The sequence below is a fragment of the Phyllobates terribilis genome, unplaced genomic scaffold (genome assembly GCF_046119375.1).
Source record: "Phyllobates terribilis strain yellow unplaced genomic scaffold, ASM4611937v1 Scaffold_1__5_contigs__length_1240528914, whole genome shotgun sequence".
NCBI classification, from domain to species: Eukaryota; Metazoa; Chordata; class Amphibia; order Anura; family Dendrobatidae; genus Phyllobates; species Phyllobates terribilis.
Window position 1 is genome coordinate 237,581,441 of NW_027362761.1, and position 12,389 is coordinate 237,593,829.

Here is a 12,389-nt window from a genome sequence, read left to right on the forward strand (position 1 = left end):
TGGCGGCTCGTGGTACTTCTCTTCCTGCTGACCATGGGGCAGCCTGCACCAGATGAGGTGGGAGTTGGAAGTATAAATTAGTTTATTTTACAGTCATAGACCCCTGGAAAAGTTTTGGTTTTGCCCGGACAAACCCTTTAAAATGCTTTAGCGCAGGGACGTCAAACTCGACGGGTCAAAATTAAAAACTTGGACAAAGTGTCCAGCCAGCTTTCATATTTATTAAAAAAAAGTCTACAATTGAGGAAGATATAACAACGAAACTTTTCATATGGAACCAAACTTAAGGTTTGCTTAACCTCTTAACAACGAATGACAGACATAGCACATCATGGGCAGGTGTCAGTGCCCACATCATGACTAGCTATGTCTGTACTGGATTAAAACAGCAGTCACTGACTGCTGATTGGCACGGCCAGAGATGCAGGGACCCATTTCATAGGTCCCCGCTTTATTGTCGCTGTAATCTGTCAGTCTGTCTGTCTGACCAATCCCAGCATGATTATGTTGGAGGTGTTGGAACATCAGCACTTCCCTGCACGATCACCACCAGGAGCTCGACTATATCACGGGAAGCCGATGGTTGTCATGACAACCGGAAGTCAAACAAATGACCTGGTGTGCCAGGTACGGTGGCTTGTTAGACCCAGCCATAGGCAGTGTGTAACAGGCGATCTGCCTGTGTAATATCACAGATCTCGTGCATTGCAATCAGACAAATAATCCCATAAAGGGACTAAATAAAAAAGTGAAGATTGAAAAAATTATTAAAAAAACAACCAAAAATCCCACAAAATAAAGAATAAAAAAATATTCCACCCACAAATACACATATTTATGTAAAAACAAAAATAGACACAAAAGTACGCATATTTGGTATCGCTACTTCCAGAACAACCCGATTTATAAAACTGTCACACTAGTTAACCCTTACTGTGAACGCCGTAAAAAAAAATTGGCAAAAAAACTATGCTTTTTCATCATACCACTGAAAAAAAATGGAATGAAAAGAGATAAAAAAAATAATATGAAATAGAAATGGTACTGCTGAAAACATCATCTTGTTCCACAAAAAAACAAGCCACTATACAGCTCCTATCAGTGGAAAAACCAAAAAGTTATAGCTCTCAGTATATAGAGATGCAAAAACAATATTTTTCTATAAAATTGTTTTTATTGTGTAGAAACGATAAAACATAAAAAAAGATATAAATGTGGTATTCCTTTAATCGTACTGACCCGAAGAATAAAGCTACCTTTATCACTTTTACCACACACTGAACAACATAAAAATACTCTATAAAACAATCTCTTAGTTGCTGGTTTTTGTTCATTCTGCCTCCAAAAAATCGGAATAGAAAGCGATCAAATAATATCATGTGCCCGAAAATGGTACCAATAAAAACGTCAACTTGTCCCACAAAAAACAAGCCCTTACATGACTCTGTTGGCAGAAATATGGAAAAATTATAGCTCTAAAAATATGGCGATGCAAAAACTTTGTGTCTGATTGCAGCCAAACATAAAAAACTATTGTAATGCAGCGGGTGCTTGGCATTACTGTAATGATCCAGTGTGGGTGGTGTTTTGGCTGAACATGTACCTCCCCCTCAGCTGACTGGTCACATGACTGTGACATCACACAGGTCCTTTTGCACACAACAGGTTTGAACACATGACTGTGACATCAGCTAAGGTCCTGTCTGTGTATGTGTGTGTGCTACAGGATATATAAACCCTGGTAGTTTGAAACAGGGGGAGCTAGAGAGAGGCCTAGTGAGGCTGAGAGTGAAGCCTGGCAGCCTGAAAGGTCGAGCCTGGATCCTGTGCGTGGATGCCAGTGGCCTTTGAGGGAGAGCCGGCTTGGAAGGCTAAAATCCTGAAAGGTGCAGGCTGGATGTTGTGAGTGTGAAAGACATACCAGTAGCCTTAGAAGGAGCGACGGCTAGAGACCCCCATCTGGGAAGCCGCAAAGCCACAGTGGTGGCAAACAAATGGACTGAAGCAGCTAAAACCCGACAAAGGTAATACTCTTTGTTATATGGACATTTTCATGGACATTGCTAATTTATTACCTTGCGGAAGGCTGTAACTGGAGCCAAGTGGGCCTTGAGGCTCACTTGAGGCTCGTGGACATTGTGTGTGAACAGCGGTTTATGATAATAATAAACGGCTGCATTGTGAAATACCGGAAGGACATTGCATGTGTGCTTAATTTACCCGGTACAGCGAGTATCCCCCATTATGATTAGCGCTGCCTTACATATGGTTCGAGAATGTGGGCAACTGCAGTCTGGTTGCTAGGGGCAACTGCAGCCCGGTTGCTAGGGGCAACGGCACAGGTCGACGAGTGTGGTAAAGCATCTGGCTGCAACTCGGCGGGGTTGCGAAGGTTGTCGTCGCACTCAAATCCGGTTTTGCTGTGGCTTCGCGGGCCCACGAAAATTTTTCCGGGGAGAGCGGGGTGTGAATAGTGTGTACCGTGATGGCCATGAATGGTGCAGTATCTCCAGACGGAATGGAGAAGGAGTTAGATGACCGTGTGCAATCGCTCTTCGGCATAATGGAGTGTCCTGAAGAAATGCAGGAGCAGATAATGATGGCTGTGAAGGGAGCAGCAGATGAGTCTGAAGCTGTTGAGCGATTGAAATGCCTGTTGGAGTCGCAGCAGCAGGCATTTGAGAAACAACAACAGGACTCTCAGCAGGCATTTGAGAAACAACAGCAGATATGGAAGAAACGACAAGAGGTCGTGGTGCAGGAAGGGCAGGAGCTGTTGGCCCGTTACAGAGAGGCGGAAGCGGACCATTCCTTGAACTCTCCGGGGGTGCCCTTGTTGTCCCAGAGTGCCCGGGGAGGTGGTAAGAGCTGTTGTGAACTGAGTCCTAAGACTATGGTTGATTTTTCTTGTAAAAATTCCCCTGCCGGTGTGGTTGTTAAAAAGGGGGCGGAGTCTAAAAAAGGGGTGGATTTTCAAAACAGCATAGAGTGTAGAAAATCAAAAAAATTTTCTGGTGGTGGGTTGGTACCTCCTAAAAATGACAATGTGACCATTGATAACGGGGTAGCTCCAGTAGAAGGGAGTGACGTCAAAGTGGGAGGTGACCTGTTAGTCCACAACACCATGGGGAGTGACACAGACCCCGTAGCTGACGGTGACACTACAAAAGTAGAAAGAGAGTTCAGTCAGGAGGGCGCAAGGGCCACAAAAAGGTTGCTCCTGTAGTCCTTGCTGAAAATGAAAATAAAGAAAATGTAGTACTGTGTGCTTTTGTTTCAAGGGTGGATCCTCCTTTAGAAGCAGAAGAGGAGGTGAGGTTGCCAGTAGCAACCTCCAGTAAAGTATCAGACAACTATGAAGAGTTGGAGGCAGTTCTGCAGATTCGTTACAAGCAGGATGATCTACTGGGACAAAAGGATCAGGAACCGACAGCCCTGAAAGAGGAGGTGGCCAGTCAAGACCAAGAGCTGGAGCCTGTCACGCAGCAGTATCAGAGTGATGTACAGCAACTAAGGAAAAACATGGAGAACGGGTCCTCAGACCAGCTGAGCCTGGAGTTTCAACGGCCGAAAATAAACCAGGTTGTGAGGAACTTGCAGCGAGAACTGGAGGCAAACAGCAAGGAAGTCAACAATTGGAAGGAAAAGTTCCAGAGAAATAAAGAGGAGGTTTTTCAGTTGGAGCTTGACAAAGCGGAGTTTGAAGATGAGCTGTGCGAGTTGAAAGATAGGTTCTCCCTGGTACACGTAGAGCTGATACAAGTGAAGCAAAAGCTGGATGAGGGACTACACCAGAGGGATAGAGAGCTGTGTGCCTTAAAAGGCGCTGCAGGTTGAAGTTTCCGGATGTGACCAAAACCTAAAACGACTGCGCGAACAGTTCAACCGGGAGCTATATGACTCCAAGAAGGAATATGGTGAACTCATGAGGGAACTGCAACAAATCAAGAGAGACTATGAGGATCTCCTCAGGGTTAAAGGAAAATTAGAGGATTATAAGGTGGATGCAGAGCACATACGCCAAGTGGTTGAGACCACTCTGCAGGACACCCGTAATGAAAATGGTGATCTCTGCAGAAAGACCTTAGGTCTGGAAGCTCAGGTGAAGGAGCTGCAGACGTTCTGTGATAATCTCCAGAGGGCAGAGACGTGCCTTAAGGAAAGGCTCAGCAAGATGGAGGCTGAGCAGAAACAGGTGGAGGAGTCTATCGGAGAAGCCACAGACCAGGGCCAGGAGTTGGCCGCTGGTGATGGGAGGTATGAAGCAGATACCTCCTCGAGTGATGTGAGCTCGGATGATTCGGTGGATGTAGGAGCCGAGATCAAGGAGTCGCTACAAACCCATTGGAAGCAGGAAGAGCTTCAGAGACGGGCCGCTGAGATGCGAGTGGCGGAGCTTGAGGAAGGAGTTTCCGGGCTCAAAAGTCGCCTGACAAAGTATCACTCAGTGAACGAGGCCTCCTTGGAGAAGGAAAATGGCAAACCCGTTGCATTCACTCCCTTATACCATGTGAGGGTGGACCTGAGGAGAGCTAAGAGAGTGTTAACCACAGATAAATATGAGATGGAAGTGGTCAAGACGAAAATTCGTGAATTTGTAGCTGTGAGTCAGCTCAGGGGAAGCATACAGGGTGAAGAAGCTGGAAGTCAGTTGTCCCTGAAACCTGAGCTGGTTGATCGTCTGGAAACCACTGGGGAGACCGAAACGTCTCGGTACAAGTGCCTCGTAGATGTACCCGAGGATTTGAGGGAAGAATGCACCAGTGAGTCCGTGCATGCAGAGTTTAAGAAGGCCGTGGGAGCCTGTAAGGTGTACTTGACCTCAGAAGCTAAACAGCTGGTGGTCCTGTCCACGACCGAAGTCACAGTGAAGAGGGTGGCTATCCTAAGTGACATGCACTGGCGATGTATTCGCACGAAGCGGTTTCTCCGGTTGAAGACGGAACAAGCTGTTAGACAGCTGGAGCTTAGGAGAAAAGCTCACAGTCTGCGCGAAGAGGTCATCCGGGTGCCTCATGTTCTGGTGAGAAAGCTCGTTGGGAGAAAGGGTCGAGCCATGCAGATGATGATCAAGAAGTCTGGTGTGGTGAAAGTAAGCAGTCCACGTGATCGTCAGGACTGGATACCAGATGAAGACGGCATGGTGTCATTCTCCGCTGTAGGAACGGAAGAAAGCCTGGCATATATACGCATGCTGATCGAGTACAGAGTGACCTACCTGCGAGAGGTAGAACAGTTGAATCTCGCCAGACTACAAATGGAAAGGCAACATCGCCTGAGCGGCAGAAGGTGGCAGCCGGCTAGAAATAGTGAGACCCGACAGAGAAAGGGCCCCCTAAATAACAGAACAGCTACAGCTGAAGTTAGGGACCTTTCAAGATGTCCTGAGAGTAGTGGGCGTGGGTTTAGAGGTAGTGAGACCTCCAGTAACTCAGGTTTGAAAGGCCCATACAAACGACACAATAGAGTACAGGACAGTACTGCGTCTAACCGGACCGTAGATACCAGGACATGTGAGTCACACTGCTGTACGACTGACCGCTGGGAGCGGGGGAGACCTGACAAGGTTACGACCCGGAAAGGTGACCTGACGAAGTCAGTGACATTGACAGATGGTAGGTCCCTAAGGAATGGGCTATTGTCGATGACTAATGTTCCAGGGGCTGGACAACGCAAATGTCAGGTACATAGTCTCGGTGTGAGCTGTAGGTTATGAGGTAATTGGGTATACTGTGTGTTCAACCCCACAAGTTTGAACAGAGAGGGGGGGATATGTAATGCAGCAGGTGCCTGGCATTACTGTAATGATTCAGTGTGGGTGTTTTGGCTGAACATGTACCTCCCCCTCAGCTGACTGGTCACATGACTGTGACATCACACAGGTCCTTTTGCACACAACAGGTTTGAACACATGACTGTGACATCAGCTAAGGTCCTGTCTGTGTATGTGTGTGTGCTACAGGATATATAAACCCTGGTAGTTTGAAACGGGGGGAGCTAGAGAGAGGCCTAGTGTGGCCTAGCGTGTGAGGTCTAGTGAGGCCGAGAGTGAAGCCTGGCAGCCTGAAAGGTCGAGCCTGGATCCTGTGCTTGGATGCCAGTGGCCTTTGAGGGAGAGCCGGCTTGGAAGGCAAGAATCCTGAAAGGCGCAGGCTGGATGTTGTGAGTGTGAAAGACATACCAGTAGCCTTAGAGGGAGCGACGGCTAGAGACCCCCATCTGGGAAGCCACAAAGCCACAGTGGTGGCGAACAAATGGAATGCAGCAGCTAAAACCCGACAAAGGTTATACTCTTTGTTATATGGACATTTTCATGGACATTGCTAATTTATTACCTTGCGGAAGGCTGTAACTGAAGCCAAGTGGGCCGGTCTGCCACTTGAGGCTCGTGGACATTATGTGTGTGAACAGCGGTTTATGATGATAATAATAAACGGCTGCATTGTGAAATACCGGAAGGACATTGCTTAATTTACCCGGTACAGCGAATATCCCCCATTATGATGACTAGCGCTGCCTTACACTATATAAATCTTGTATCGCTGTCACCTGCTGTTGATTTGTTCATTCTGCTTCCCAATGATCGCAGTAAGGCTCGGCTCACACTTATCCTGTGCTTTAGGCTGAGCGCTTACACCAGGGTTTCTGTGTAAATCTCTGAAATACGTGAGTCAGGCAGAACCCACGACGGAAGATTCCCTATAATGAGGCAGATGGAGGCCCTGTGGACGCCGCCTGGACTATGATCTGGCTGTTTCCTTCTTTTTAGGCGTGCATAAAAGCGCAGTTGGCCACAGTTTTGTGCACTTCTTAAAAGCCGGATACCGCCAAACAGAAGCCACACAGTCCAGAGTATCTCTGCTGTCTCATTAGTGAATGGATCCCTCTGGGATTTCATCCGAATCAAGTATTTTGTAGATTTAGATGGAAACCCCAATGTAAGTGCTCAGTGTATAGCAAAGAATAAATATGTACTGATCCAAAATGTTATGTAAAATATGCCCAATAAAAGCTTCTACTCATCCCACTCATGTTCATCATCTGTTAACAGAAATATAGGTGGTGTCCACATTACTGGTAGCACAAAGGCCCCGGAAAAGTGATGTGGCTCCCACCAAAAGAAATCCAGCAAAATCTGCACTCCCAACTCCAAATGCCCCCCTCCTCCTGAGCCCCACAGTGTGCCTAAACCGCTGTTAGTATCCACATGTTTGGTATTACTGTAGTGAGGAGAGCTCACTTAATTTGCTCATTTGTGCAAAATACCCATGGAGTCTTCACTACACCTGTAGATGAATTCCCAGAGGGGTGTAATTTCCAAATTGGGGTCAATTGAGGGAGGTTTCTCCTCTACTGGCACTTAGGGGTTCTGTATATGGAGTCCGCAAATTATCTTACGAAAAATTGTTATCCAACAGTCAAATAGCGCTCCTTCCCTCCAGAGTCTCACTGTATGAACAAACAGCACTGTACGGCGTATGGGGTACTGGTCACGTTCACAATAAATTGTGTAACATATTATGTGGTCATTTTTACCTATTTCCCCTTGTAAAAATGTAAAATCTGGGGCTAAAACATTCTAGTGGTAAAAAAAATTTTTTTTTCTTCACTGCTCAATGGTAGACAATTTTGTGAAACACGTGGTGTCAATATGCTCACTTCACCCCTAGATGATTTAATTAAGAGGTGTAGTTTGTAAAATGGGGTCACTTATGGGGTTTCTGCTCTCCTGAATCCTCAGGGGCTCTTCCAATGTGAAATGGCACCCGCAAACCATAACAGCAAAATCTGAACTCCAATATGGCGCTCCTTCCCTTCTGACTGTTATGCACACGCCCGGGCTAAGCGGCGTGTGCGTGGGATTGGTAGTGATTCCACTGGACCGTGCCGGAGAGTGAATGCCTGGAGGGGCGTGACTAAGTATTCACCCGATCCGACCAGGGTCGCACGACGGCATACGACGCCAGTGCACCAAGGAGGAACCGAGCAGAGGGACCAGGTGCTACTCCAGGACAGACCCCGGACACGGCTGTTGACCCACACAGGGGTATACAGGAACAGGCTGGTAGGCTGGCACACAGACTGGAGGGTATAGGCAGGCACGACTGGTATGCAGGCAGGCAGGTATGCAGGCAGGGGGGTAAAGGCAAGCACAGCTAGAGTGCAGACAGGGAGGCACTAGCAGGTAGGAACACAGGCGGGATAGGACCCAGTACACACCGGGACTCAGGAACAATACAGGCAGAGGGTTACAGGCAAGCACAGCTAGAGTGCCGACAAGGCTGAGCAGGGAGGACAGGGCTCTGTTCACACGGAACAGACAGGAAGGGAAAGACAGAGCCAGATACTCACACAGTACTTGCAGAGACAACAAGCAGGAGTTAGGTACGAGTTCAGACTCTGCAGAAAAAGGAAGGGAACGGACATAGAGGCAAAACAGGTAAAGGACAGGAGAGAGTTCAGACTGGAACTGAGTGTACGGAGGGGACCGACACTGCAGCGGGATACAGGAGCGGGTCTGGGAATACGGCCCCCAGAGAGGCGGAACGAACAGGCAAGGAGCGTGTTCAGACAGGACAGACCAGAAACAGGAGCGGGTCTAGGAAATCGGCCACTAGAAGGCGGAACGAACAGGCAAGGAGCGTGTTCAGACAGGACAGACAAGAGAACACAGAAAGGACTCAGTTCAGACACGGGAACTAATACCGCAAAGCAGGAGACATACAGGACTTAGTTCAGACACGGGAACTAATACCGCAAAGCAGGAGACATACAGGACACAGTTCAGACACGGGAGCTGATACCGCAAAGCAGGAGACATACAGGACTCAGTTCAGACACGGGAACGGATACAAAAAGCAGGAGACATACAGGACTTAGTTCAGACACGGGAACTAATACCGCAAAGCAGGAGAAATACAGGACTCAGTTCAGACACGGAAACTGATACAAAAAGCAGGAGACATACAGGACTCAGTTCAGACACGGGAACTGATACAAAAAGCAGGAGACATACAGGACTCAGTTCAGACACGGGAACTAATACTGAAAAGCAGGAGACATACAGGACTTAGTTCAGACACGGGAACTAATACCGCAAAGCAGGAGACATACAGGACTAAGTTCAGACAGGCCTGGAAATACAGCCTCCAGGAAAGGCAGACAAGGAAACAAAGACGGGACCTGGCACCTTCAGAGTGCAAGCACACACTGAAGGAAACCACTTATGCTCAGGCAGGGATAGAAGGGAGCTGCTGAGCTATATACCAAGTGACAGACAGCAATAGGCTGAGGACGCACAAGGGGAGTGACCCACAGCAGGTACAAAAGGCAGGAAGTGATCGGGCGCCGCCCTTAAGCAGCAGAAACAGACACAAACAGACAGCATGGAGGGAAGCCAGAGAGACATTCTGGACAGGAGATCAAGTGCGCGCTCCTGCACAGTGGAAAATGGACCACCATGCAAGGACGCCGCCAGGTATGTTACACTGACCTTTGCACTGTGCCTCAGTAGTAGTTTTTGACCACATACGGGGTATTGGCGAAGAAAAAATTGCGTAACAAATTGTACAGTCCATTTTCTCCTATTATCCCTTTTAGTAAGTGAAAACTTAGGGCTAAAGCAACATTTCAGTGGAAAAAATGGTAATTATCAATTGACTCAGCCCAATGTTATACAATTCTGTGAATTGCCTGAGGGTTAAAACTTCACTACACCCCTAGATGCATTCCTCAAGAAGTGTAATTTCCAAGAGGTAACTTGTGGGGGTTTCTGCTGTGTTCTACAATGATTAAGGACCGTAAGGTCTGAAACGCATCTGTACATCACCTCCTCCCATGGGGGCTGTGACTTTTCTGCATATGATATTAACCGGTTCAGGACCGCCCACTGTACATAAACGTCGGCGCAGCCCGGGCTCTGTGCAGCGCCGACGTTTAAAAACGGTGGGTGGTCCCGCAGCGCTCAGGACCCCCAGGGTCCTGCTAGCGCTGCGGTACCGGTTCAGAGCGATAGCTCTGACATGTGACATCATGGGGACCTGAATGGATCAGGTCCCCATGATGTTAACCTGTTCCTATCTTCTAGATGCCGCGATCCATAGCGATCGCGGCATTTAAAAGATAGTGACAGCTGGTGGTCGGCTATCGGGACCCCCCACATACCTCAGGAGCGGCGGGGATCCCGGTGCTGTGACCTCTGACATCATCGAGACCTGATTGGCTCAGGTCTCGATGATGTCAGCGTCACACCAGCCAATCAGAGAGATCACCAGGGAAGTTTGTTTTAGCAACTAACTTTCCCGGGCGATCTGCCTGATAAATACACTGTTTCTCCTCCGATCTCAGTGAGAGAGCAGAGGAGAAACAGTGTGACAAGAGCTGTGTCAGCCTTGCCACTGTGAAAGTAAAAAAAAATAAATAAAAAAGAAAGTAAGAGTTAGGGTTAGTCAGATCTATCAGTCAGTCAGTCCTGTCAGATCTATCAGTCAGTCAGTCCTGTCAGATCTATCAGTCAGTCAGTCCTGTCAGATCTATCAGTCAGTCAGTCCTGTCAGATCTATCAGTCAGTCAGTCCTGTCAGATCTATCAGTCAGTCAGTCCTGTCAGATCTATCAGTCAGTCAGTCCTGTCAGATCTATCAGTCAGTCCTGTCAGATCTATCAGTCAGTCAGTCCTGTCAGATCTATCAGTCAGTCAGTCCTGTCAGATCTATCAGTCAGTCAGTCCTGTCAGATCTATCAGTCAGTCAGTCCTGTCAGATCTATCAGTCAGTCCTGTCAGATCAGTCAGTCCTGTCAGTCCTGTCAGATCAGTCAGTCCTGTCAGATCAGTCAGTCCTGTCAGGTCAGTCAGTCAGTCCTGTCAGATCAGTCAGTCCTGTCAGGTCAGTCCGGTCAGGTCGGTCCGGTCAGTCCAGTCAAAAAATCTAAAAATAAAATGGCCCGTCAGACTTATACCGCAGAAGAGGTGTATGCCCTGCTGTGTTCTGACACTGATGACAGCGCAATCTCAGATGGAGATATGGATTTTGAGGGCTTTAGTAGCGGCGACACTGAGAGCTCAGAAATGAGCAGTGACTCTGTTCCATCCTCAAGCCCAAGGACCAGTACAGCAATAGGTGCAAATAGCGCTACTGGAGAAATGTCTCCAAATCAGGGAACACTGCCCAGTACAAGCGCTGTCCCTGCTACTAGTGAATTGGCGCACCCCAGTGTACAAGGGGCTTTGCCACATGATCTAGCATTTCCCAGATGGGAGGCTTCGGATTCGGCTGCTCCATTCAGCCCTGATTTCAACGTCACTCCTGGTATAAATGTGGAGGTGGAAGATTTTGGACCAATTCATTTTTTTAATTTGTTTTTTACAGACAGCTTGCTAGAGCATATTGTCGTGCAAACAAATTTATATGCATCCCAATTCATAAGCCAGAATCCCCCATCTTACTATGCTAGGGCAAATTTATGGACACCAACTAATGTCCCGGAAATAAAAAAATTTTTAGGACTTACATTTGCCATGGGGCTTGTTAAAAAACCGAGCATTCGATCCTACTGGTCCAACCACCCTGTTCAAGCCACCCCTATGTTTTCAGTCATTCTGCCTAGGACCCGTTATGAAATGCTCATGCGGTTTTGGCATTTTAATGACAATAGTCAATGCCTGCCCAGAAATGCCCCAGAACATGACAGGTTATATAAAATTAGACCCATCATTGAAAATTTGTCAGAAAAATTCTTAAGCCTCTACACCCCAACACAAAATATTTCTATAGATGAGTCCCTTGTAAAATTCAAAGGAAGACTGCACCTCAAGCAATTTATCCCATCTAAAAGGGCAAGGTTTGGAATAAAGCTCTATAAAATGTGCGAAAGTTCAACCGGATACACATCCGCTTTTCGCATATAAGAGGGGAAAGACAGCCAACTAAACCCACCAGGATGCCCTACTTATCTGGGGACATCTGGAAAAATTGTTTGGGAGCTGATAAGTCCATTTTTTCAAAAAGGCTACAATCTATATGTGGACAATTATTACACCAGCATACCCCTATTTAAAAGTCTGGTTGAACACAACATCGGGGCTTGTGGGACCATCCGTAAAAACCGTCAGGGGTTTCCACAACCATTGGTCAACCAAAAGTTTCAAAAGGGGCAGTCAGGGGCTGTACGCAACGGAGAGCTGCTTGCCCTGAAATATAGGGATAAGAGGGATATTTTTGTCCTCGGCTCGATCCACACAGATGCCACAAGGGCCACTGTAGAACTAGGATCCACCACTCCGAAGCAAAAACCTGTGTCAGTCATTGACTACAACAAACACATGGGGGGTGTGGACCTTGCAGACCAGGTTCTACAGCCATACCAGGTATCAAGAAAGTCCTATACCTG